The sequence below is a fragment of the Laetiporus sulphureus genome, assembly GCF_001632365.1.
Source record: "Laetiporus sulphureus 93-53 unplaced genomic scaffold LAESUscaffold_7, whole genome shotgun sequence".
Classification (NCBI taxonomy): domain Eukaryota; kingdom Fungi; phylum Basidiomycota; class Agaricomycetes; order Polyporales; family Laetiporaceae; genus Laetiporus; species Laetiporus sulphureus.
The window spans coordinates 1,002,782-1,014,602 of record NW_024468516.1 but is presented as its reverse complement, the minus strand read 5'-3'; positions in this window follow the sequence as shown (position 1 = coordinate 1,014,602).

Below are 11,821 nucleotides of genomic sequence, written 5' to 3'. Positions count from 1 at the left end.
AAGGTACTGCTTTACCTTGATCATCTTTTGTGTCCACCCTTACTTCAACAACAGTCAGTAAGTGTTTGATCATAAGGTCATAGGCTTAGTCAGCGTGCTGCGTCCTAAGTTTGTGATAGGATCTTTTGCAATTGCAGTTGCAGAATTATTATCCTCATACAACAGGGTAGGTTGGGACTGATTGAAGCCTATTTGTTTAAATAAACTTCGCAGCCACATGGCTTCGCGGGCTGCTGCCGCAAATGCAATGTATTCTGTCTCAGTTGTAGACAATGCGATCGTGGTTTGCTTCTTGGCACTCCACGTTATCGTGCCTGATTCGAGGCAGAACATGAAGCCAGAGATGGATTTTCGATCGCGTACGTCATTTGCGTAATCAGCATCGGAGAATTCATGGAAATACATGTGATGCTCGGATTGAGCGCATGTGTCGGCCTGATTTTCAAGGCCATAAGTTATTCCAGCATTGCGCATTCCTGCGAGATATCGGAGCACACATTTAGCAGCTGTCCAATGTGCTAACACTGGGTTTGCTGTGAACAAGCTGAGGCGTTGCATGGCAAACATGATATCAGGACGGGTCGCTACAGCAGCATACATTAAGGAACCGATTAATGACACATATGCGTTGCTTCGATCAGGCACGCTATTGTCATTATCTTCTTCCTTCTCGAGCATTATGTTCAGATTAAGAGGCATTCCAACGGAATTAGCGTTAGCTAATCCGTTTTTGAATAATAAAGCCTGTATGTATTGAGATTGAGAGATTTTAATCGTGCATTTAGCGCAATCTCTCGTAATTTCAATACCAATGATCTTATGAGGTTCTTCTAAGTCGGTGACTTCAAACATATTTTGAAGTTCCTTTTTAAGGAGTCCCATAACACTCGAATCGTTGGTGAATAATAATAGATCGTCTACCCAAATGGTGACAATTTCTATTTTATTCCCTCAGATTCGGATGTATGCGCATGGATCTGCGAGTAAACATTTGAAACCCACGTTTAATAAATGTTGATTTAATCCAATATTCCACTCGTGACCTGCTTGTTTGAGTCCATACAAAGTTTTTCTAAGGCAACATACTCGATTTGTTCCATCGCTATATCCTTCGGGTTGGCGCATATATATTTCCTCTTTAAGGGATCCATTCAGGTACGCTCCTTTGATGTCCATTTGTTGAATTTCCCAATTGAGGACTGCTGCCAAGCTTAGGACTGCACGAATCATTTCGAGATGCACAACCGGTGCAAAGGTCTCTGAGAAATCCATTCCAGGAATCTGAGAGTACCCTTTCACTACCAGACGTGCTTTATATTTAATTATTTCACCTTCTTTGTTTGTCTTCTTGACAAGGACCCATCTGTTTCTAATAGGTTTGTGATCGGGAGGGAGATCTACCAGATCCCACATTCCCATGTCATGCAATTGTCCAAGTTCAGCTTGAACAGCCTTCTCCCAGCTTAGCCATTCAGAAGATTGCTTTGCATCGGCTAGTGTCTTAGGCTCATTCGCTTCCATGTTTTCGGGAGCGTTCATGGCTATATAGACAAGCTCTGCAAATGATGCTTGATCCGCAATGCGTTCATCGTTCACGCTCAGATCAAGATCACTGGCGCTCTGAGCTTCTTCCAGTTCCAGTGTGTCGTCATCTTCTGAGGACGGATCATCGATGCTCAGATCGTTCAGCAATCGATAATCTTGCTGAACGGTTCTTCTGCTCATCCTTCTGGGCTTAACAGATGCATCATATTCTCGTCTTTTTCTCTTCCGAGAATTTTGATCGCTTCCTCGAGCCCGATCAAGGTCTCAGGATGGATCATCACCTAATGTGAATATCTGTGCGTCGCTATTACTCTCGGACTCCCCTCCGCGCTGCGTATTCGCAGGCGGATGTGACTCTCCAAATGGGGAATCAGTTAACTCGGGTTCTAGTGTAGGTAAGAAATAATAATTACGCGTTATTTTAATTTGACGTGTTTTAGCATCATAATATCTAATTGCTTTGGGACTGTCCATGTAACCAACAAAGATATGTTTGCTGGCTCGCGGTGCAAGCTTAGATAAGTTGAGTTCTTCATCAAGAACCCATATAATGCAACCGAACTCTCGAAGGTGAGTGATATTCAGTTTTTTATCATTCCATTTACCATCCTGAGTGGTGCCATTGAGCGCACGTGTAGGTGCACGGTTTTTAATATAAACTGCATGGCGCACTGCTTCAGCCCATAGAAAAAGAGGTAGAGCATGGGTGAACAACATTGCACGTGCTAAAGGAAGCAACGTGTGGTTGAGATGCTCCGCAATGCCGTTCTAGAGAGGAGAATATGGTGCAGTAGCACCAGTCTCAATTCTCTGAGAAAGACACCAATCAGTAAGATCTGAATTGAGATACTCACATCCATTGTCCATTTGGATCATCCTCGGCTGATGACCGAATCGGCGATCGAGGTACATCATATATTTTTGGACATTCTGAGAGGTCTCATCCTTTGTTTTCATAAAAAGGATGACACTGCGACGTGTGACATTGTCAGTAAAAGTAATGTAGTATCACCAACCTTGTAGAGCGGTCGTCAGAGCAGGTCCTCACACATCAGTATGTGTTAATTCACTGGGGATCTCACTTCTATGATTAGCGCTCTTCAGGTATGGCTTGTGGGAGAACTTCACCTGGATGCACGCTTCGCACGTGAAAACATCGGAGTTCAGAATGACAGTGAAGCCATCAACGAGTGATTCTCGATGAAGGCGCTTCAGCGCATCTTTTCTGATATGGTCATAAATATGGTGCCACTCCGCCCATGTATGTGGAGCATGTTCCTGCATTGCATAGGTGATGCTCGATGATTTAGGCAATGGTCGCATATTGTCAGTGAAATATAAATAGCCCTGACGTGTGGCAGTAGCCAACATCTTTCCATTTTTATCAATGAGAATAGCTCTTTTATTTCCTGCAACAATGTGACTGCCTGCAGCATCCAGCCGCCCAAGCGAAATTAAGTTGTGGCATGCCTGCAGCGCATATAGCACATTATTGAGTCAGAATCGCACTTTCTGATCTCCAAATGTGCTTTCAAGATCTACAGAGCTGCAGGCAACTGCCGCTAAGCTCCCCGGATTTAATCTGGAGATGGTATGATTCTCGAGCGCTTGATACGATGTGAAGATCTCGTGTCAGTTTGTGACATGCGAGGTCGTCACTGTATCGGCAATCCACGAATAAAAGAAAGAAATATCTTTGTCAGAATTACCTAGAGATACAGTGTTCTGATCTTCATTAGAATCATGCGCTACAAATGCGTGTTCTTTGCCCTTCAAGGATTCTTCACCCTTGTTGGTGTGATCCACTCTCTTGTGCCTCTTTTCGTCAGGTCTCTTCCACCACTGCAGCCACTGGCCTTCCTTTCCGCCTCCCTTAGCAAAGCATTTGGCTTTGGTGTGACACAGCTTGCCGCAGTTAGAACAGATGATCACATTGTCTGAGGGCTCAGCTTTAGCTCTGAGATTCTTCAAGCACTTTGAAGGATGCTTCCTCTTCCCACGAGCAGCTATCATTGCTTGATCTGTTCCCGAGCTGAGATCGCAATGTTTGCGGCGACGCCACTCATCGAGAACTATTCCGATGAGTTGTTGCACAGTTATGTTCCTCTTCCTCTCTCTCTCTTGCCTCTGTTCCTCCGTTTCCTCATCCTCACTATCGATGAGCTCACCTTGGAATCTGAAATAGGTGTCTGTGAATGTCTTCCAGCTATCGGGCAATGAGGTGATGATGACGTTACGAAATTGCTTGTCGTCAATCTCATTTTCCATGACATGTAGTTCTTCTCGAATCTTGCATAACTCCTTAATATGCTTCCCGATGTCATCTCCTTCACCCGCATATATACGGTAGAGACGTCGAATGAGAGAATCGATACCGCTTTATTTGCGTTGCTCCTTAACTATGCGGAGTTTCTTTCACATGTCTCGAGCAGATGTCGCACCTGTCACATTCACAATCTGGTCATTGCCGAGATTGATCGTGATAATGGTGCGCGCGGAACAGTCTTTCTTTTTCCATTCTTCAATCTCATCTTCACGTGCTTGGATCTCTTCGGGGTCTCCGACAATTTGGATCTCGGGCTTCTTTTTCTTGCCCTTAATCCAGGGCAAGAGCCCTTTATCGTTGAGGATGGCCTTCATCTTGGTCTTCCAGGGCATCCAAGTGTCTTCTTTTAGAGGCTCGATGTGCGGGTATGATGATCTCTCTTTCTCTTCAGCCATGTTGCCAAGTAATAATGTCAGAGCAGTCAATTGATAAGGTTCGAGGTTAATCCGAAAGCCTGGGGCTCATAACCTATTAAGCCTCAGATTAGGAACACGGAACGTGGGTGAGCGTCTGGGATGAAGGAGGATGCGGGATGATACAGATCTTCCCGATATGGCATTCCTTTTATATATACATGTACACATTTGGAAATATTATCTAATTCCTCAGCCACATTGGTCCGGACTCTCATTTGTGAGGGCCTCGATTGTGAGGTTCAGCTTTCTCAACAGTACGACACTGAGTAATATGCCATTGGCCAGTACACACAGCCACAGGTTATATGTTAGATACTGTAGTATTACTCATCCATGTAAGTAGATAGTGGCTGTAGATACCAGAGGTCCTAAACCTGGTATATGGGGTCTTTACCCACATGTATATATACCAGGTAGCTACACCACAATCTATAGGAACTTCTCCACTGAGAGACTCGACCCCTTAACTGGATGTCTTATAGCCTTGCCCACTAAGTCCTCACTGCATAGTGTCAAGCAGCTGCACCATGCTGCCTTGCTGCTACTTTATCAGGTTATGAGCCCCGCTTCAACCTTGACACCTTTGCAACTGCGCTCTTTAGCGCTCAACTGCGCTCTTAAGCGCTCGGAACTAGGTCACCTGACCAGTTACCATTTATGGTATTTCCCTATTGGGAAACCATAATATTCATTATTTATGACAAGTACCTTATTGGGAAAGCATAAAAATAAATGGGCATTTTGTGCTTGTATGGGCGCTATAAAAATACACATGTTTGTTGATTAGTACCTTCTAAAGGAACACACAAATATCAAATTATCCCTCCATTTGATCCTCCAGACATAGACTGATGTCGACACTATCCTCATACATATTGATTTTGTATACGTGCATTATTCTTGTATGAAAATTCTTGAAAAATTATTCGTGAAATTATGGTTACATAGAATGGTCCACACAGGTGCTTGACACTTGAAACTGGATTGTTCACACAAATATGCAACCAAGTATCGACACCATTTGGATGATAAATTGTTGTACATTCATTAGACATCGATCCACACAATAGAAATGTACAACGACCGCAATGTCATTAAACTATTTTTTCTTTTTCCACCCTCCCACCCTTCTGTTGCTTGACAACATGGCCATTATGCTGTACATTCCACACGGTCTCCCAACGATGAACCTGACTTGTGAAATGTGGGGGTGATATGAAGGAAATATATGTAGATATGAGGAACCATAGGTTAACTCTAATATATCTATAGTATATCAGTAACATACTGAATACAATATTTGAGGGAAAGAAAACACCCAATCATAAATTAGGGGATGCTCCTCACAAGCCCAAACCCAATCATAGATTAGGGGGTGTGCTATTAAGCACATCAAGCTTACCATGTAGACAAGTGAACACACTAGTCTTTTCATGCGAGTATCTGACTAGTCATCAGATATTCATGGTAATGCGAGTATCTTTCAAGGCTCGGCTAGCATCTTGACAGACCACTTAGGCCCTTTAAAAGCTTATAACATTGATTGATGCGACATTTAGTCCTGAGCATGACAATTAAACTGCATCACATTTATGGCAGTCACCCATATCTAGTTCAAGTTGATGTGGACTGTTGTTGACAAACTCCACTGTCGCAGCAAGCTCATCACTCACTTGACAATGATATTTCTAAATCAGAAAATTAGTATAGGATACTGCGAAGGCAAGCAGACAGACAATCCAACTGAGCCTAGTGAAAGCCAACAGAGATTGCATCTATACTAGTTCTTACATCACAAAGAACCACTGTTTTCCTTAAATGATTAGAAACCAAATAAAGCCAACCCAGATTGTGGAGCTATCAAATCTGAAGAAGTGCATTGACACTTGACTTGCCAGGATATTCGATCAAATCTCACATAACAAATCTTCACTCGATCAAATATTTCATAGTATAAGATATACTAGGGCAGACTTGTACGCTTGCTGTCTCTGAAACAAAATCCATGTTTCTAATTACTGTAGTGAAGTGAGGGCAAATACTGTCCTTGAAAAAAAAAACACTTGTTTCTAAATGACCTGAGCAAGTCGTTAAACTGCATCAGGGCAACAAATGTTCTTGAGACAAAACACTTGTTTCTAAATGACCTAACACAAGTCGTTAAACTGCAAGCATCATTTGGCAATCACTACGATGATTAGCCAGTGTTCACTTTATTATGCCTGGTTCATATCTTGTTATAGTATCTTATGATGTTTGTTGATGACCATGTTGATGTCCAAAGACGTTGTCACAGTATATTAGCACTTCCCTATTCAGAAGGCCCTACTGTAACTGGACTCAAGCAGCGTCACCAAAGCCAGCCACAAAAGCCACGCGACATCATTGATGATCAGCTAAGCGCTCAAGGATCTTATCGATTGTCTGCGCCAATCGACACATCACGTGACCCACAAGGTAGCGCCCAATCAAGCACCCCTGGCACGTGACCTTAAGAGATGCCCAAGCACATGACATCCTGATAGCTGCTCAAATAGGCTCGGGCATAGGCACGGGACACCGAGGTCTGGATTGGTAAGGAGGTCAGCCTTATACCTCATGGCCGAGACGGCACACTGACGGAATGCTGCACGGACCATGGCCTTATGCATGTGACTATGGCACACCAATGACCATACAGTATTTACTAGGAGGTACATTGCTATTGGCTGTAGCACATTATATAATATGCGCATGTGGCTTGCTAGGACTCCAGTAGGTACACCATAGTTAGAGTGACCAGGGTCCAGCCCCACATGTATATATATGCCCTATGTGACTGAGGTAGCCCTCAGTCTTATTCATCTATTTCTCACATCCATCGTGGCTTGCCACATCCCTTCATCCCTGAGTCAGCTCGACAGTGAGGCTCATCGCCACTCACTTGTCCTTTGCCTACCATTGGCTGATAGGGGGCTCGCCACCCTTTTATGTTGGATCTTGAGTCACTGCTCCAAGTGGGACCCTGGGGCCTTACAAGGCACTCAGTATAAAGGTCATCCATGAGCGGGTCATGTGTGAAGCACCCATGGACGTCATGTCTCGTGTGACAAAGCTTAGCCGTGACAGATGTAGTGGCCAATGCTCATGCTCATCTAAGGTATATTGTGAACACAGGGCAAACACTGTCCTTGAAACATACACGGGTTCATGTTTCTTAAAAACTCGAAAGCTCATACCACTGGGTGAAGCAATCAATAATTTGAGGTGAAAGATGATAAACATACAGTGACCCACAAAACTGTTGATAAGATTGCTTACTTCGACTTGTATGGTAAATATCTCCTCAACTACTGGGCTAAATAAATGTTACAAGAGCTTATTTGAAAGCCTATTATCATGGCTCTCCAATGCAGTTTTAATTATAGTTTTAGCATATGTTGATCCCAAGATATTTGATACTCTTTGAGGGCCACTCTTATTAACAGTTTTGTGACACATATTCAGGTTCTACAAAACTCATACTTTCAGTACTTGGTATAGCCTCCCTTTGCCTTCACAACTGCATCCACCCTCCTTGGCATACTTTCAACCAGATTCTGACACACTTCCTTCCCAATAGCCTCCCATTCCTTCTCTACCCTTTCCCACACTCAGTAATTCCCTTTGGTGGCTCCTGATACTCTGCAAGCTTCTTTTTGAGGTGACCCCACAAATTCTCTATGGGATTGAGATCTGGTAATTGAGAGGGCCATAGCATGGTGTTGAAATCATGGTCTTTGAACCAATCCTTGGCCTTCTTGCTGGTGTGCTTGGGGTCATTGTCTTGCTGGAACACCACATTCTCCACAGTTTTGCCCCAATTCTCCAGGCTATTCTGCAGCTCATTCTCCAGAATGCTGCATAAAGGTCTGCATCCATCCTGCCATCGATATTGCAGACATACCCCACACCATCGTCGCCCATACAGCCCCACATCATCAAGGATCCACCTCCAAACTTCTGAGTCCCTTCCACCAACCTATCACTGAGGCTCTCCCCTGGCTTTTTCCACACCCATTTCCTTCCATCTGACCCCATCCTGTTAATCTTTGTCTCATCTGACCATATCACCCTTCTTCAGTCCTCTACAGTCCAATACTGGTGAGCCAAAGTGAAGTCCATCCTCTCCTTCTGATGCCTTGCAGAGAGTAAAGGCCTTTTTTGCTTCACTACAGCCTTCATTCCTGCCTTCTTCAACCCTCTTCACACTGTCTCTGCATTGACAACCCTCCCAGTAACATTTGCAAGAGTTCTGGCCACACCTGGAGATGTGGTAGCCTTGCCAGTCCTGATGAGTCAAGTAGCATAGCGAAGATTGGCAGTAGTAAGAAGGGAAGGACACCCTCCTTTGGCCTTAGAATTGGTGGAGCAGTGTGTGGAGCGCAGTTTACTGATGGTTAAATAGTGTAGCCCAGTCAAAGCTTCAATTTCTCGAAGAAATTTGCCATTCTGAAGCAAAGTGATGACATGGTTGACAGTTTCAGTAGCAACGGCTTTTGGCATGATGTTGGTTGAGTATGAAGAGTTGTGTATGGCTGTTTGTACATTGTTCATGTTGAAACATGATCATCCAATCAATATTTCCACAAGGAACCCTGTCAACATATCAAGAATCACAATATTGTGAGAACTTGTGTGTGTGCCACAAAACTGTTGATAAGAGTGGCCCTCAAAGAGTATCAAATATCTTGAGATCCAAATATGCTAAAAATATAAACAAACCTGCATTGGAAAGCCATGATAATAGGCTTTCACATGAGCTCTTATGGCATTTATTTGACCCAGTGATTGAGGAGATATTTACCATACAAGTCAAAGTAAGCAATCTTATCAACAGTTTTGTGGGTCACTGTATTGAAGAAAAAGTTCAAATCATTTAAGCATCTTCACTGTCAATTTGTGATAAAAGTATTTATAATATACTTAACATGTTTTGTTGTGAAAGATGATGAAAAGGTTGAAAGGGGATTGGATGAAATATTAATAATCATTGCTTCAATCATTTTACAATCTTTCATACAAAACTATGATGAAAAATTTCAAAATCTTTCTTCACTCTTTTTTGATCAAAGATGATGAAAATGTTGTGACTATGTCACACCCTTGTTTTCATATACTAAGCTAGTACTAAGATATGGAGGTTAATACTTAGGTCCAGATATTAGTACTATCTCTTGAAGCCTTAGTACTAGCATAGCATTGATCTTTACATTTTAGCACTAGCTTAGTACTAGCATTTGGACCTTAGTACTAGCATAGTACTAACTTTAGACCTTAGTAATAGCATAGTACTAGCACAGTACTATTATTTAGATCTTAGTACAAGCATAGTACTAGCATTCAGACCTTAGTACTAACCTAGTATGTACTAGCATAGTGCCAACTTAGTACTAGCATAGTACTAACATTTGAACTTTAGTACTAGCTTAGTGCTAGCATAGTACTAACCTTCAAACCTTAGTACTGATCTGCGGACCTTAGTACTAGCTTAAAACTATGCTAGTACTATGCTAGTACTAATATCTGGACCTAAGTATTAACCTCCATATCTAAGTACTAGCTTAGTATATGAAAACAAGGGTGTGACATAGTCACAATATTTTCATCATCTTTGATCAAAAAAGAGTGAAGAAAGATTTTGAAATTTTTCATCATAGTTTTGTATGAAAGATTGTAAAATGATTGAAGCAATGATTATTAATATTTCATCCAATCCCCTTTCAACCTTTTCATCATCTTTCACAACAAAACATGTTAAGTATATTATAAATACTTTTATTACAAATTGACAGTGAAGATGCTTAAAAGATTTGAACTTTTTCTTCAATATGTTTACCATCTTTTACCTCAAATTATTGATTGTTTCACCCAGTGTACGCTTGCTTCCTAGGGCAAATCCTGCCCTTGAGATAAATACTTGTCTCTAAATGACCAGAAGCAAGTCCTTAAACTGCATCAGGGCAAACACTGTCCTTGAAACAAAACACTTGTTTCAAAATATTCCAAACCTTTGGAGACTCGTACGCTTGCTCCTTAGTTCTTCATATCAGTAACCCACCCGGATAGACTTGTTTTATAAAACTCGTCAACAATTCCATAGAAACTGTAAACACCACAGAGTGTTACATCCTGTGCTTATCTCCAATTCCATAGAAACTGTAAACACCACAGAGTGTTACATCCTGTGCTTATCTCAATTAAGAGAGGGTGTTGAAGAAATAACATATTCCTTGTGTAATCTGCGAAGAGCACAGTATGAAGAAGGGTATGGAAGGACAATGTCCAATGATATAATCCCAAGGGATCGTACGATAGGACATTGACTAATCATGATATTCATAGAGTATCGTACGACACTGAGTAATATGCCATTGGCCAGTACACACAGCCACAGGTCATGTGTTAGATACTGTAGTATTACTCATCCATGTAAGTAAATAGTGGCTGTAGATACCAGAGTCCTAAACCTGGTATATGGGGTCTTTACCCACATGTATATATATACCAGGTAGCTACACCACAATCTATAGGAACTTCTCCACTGAGAGACTCGACCCCTTCACTGGGTGTCTTGTAGCCTTGCCCACTAAGTCCTCACTGCATAGTGTCAAGCGGCTGCACCATGCTGCCTTGCTGCTACTTTATCAAATTCATCATCAGGTCAGTTGAGATGTTCTCAATCGATTACATGTCGTGTCCGCTGAGAGCTTTCAAATGTCTCAGGAGCTATGCGAAGCGATTACAATTTAGACACAATTATTTGTCGGATTGGCTGGGAATTTATATGGGCACTATGTAGCAATTATAAACTTTGGGTGAACGAATAACATATGGTTACAACATATTATTTGCTATTCACTAGTACAATACAGTTCAGAGACTCCATTGCGACCAATCTGCAAGCACAACACAACAAGAGAGTACACATTTACCGGACACAAATCCTGCCGTGTTGGTCTTAATCCCCGCATCGTCGTTGTCGTTGCCATTGCCTGAGAATGAGCACGCTGTAGTGTTAACTTGGTCGCAACAACCTTGCATGATGAGATTGAATGTCAATGGCCCTGTTCATTTGTAAACGCAGATGCCAGTCATCATGAAGTCGTTGCTCTGGACTGCGAATGTTTCCCTATGCGGCAGCCGTTAGCATCACAATGCTGAGCGAATGATTAAATTACCTGTTCCACCATGCTCACGGGTCATGGATGAGCGAGAACAAGTCTGCCGACTACACACTCAGTCAACAAAGGGCAATGGACCGAGAGTCGCTCCCATGCACCACATACTTGTCGCTCGCAAACATCTTGTAGAATTCATGCGGCGTACCCTCCCAAAGCCCCGCCTTCCCATCCTTGTTACAATAGTCCCACCCAAATTTGTCGCACGCCTTCAGCGACACGCTGAGTGTCACAGCTATGATGTCACAAAGCACCAAAGCACTTAACCCAATTAAGGGCAAGTCTGCTTTTGTGACCTGCACAAATGATCCCACATAAAAAGCCTGCCACAAGGG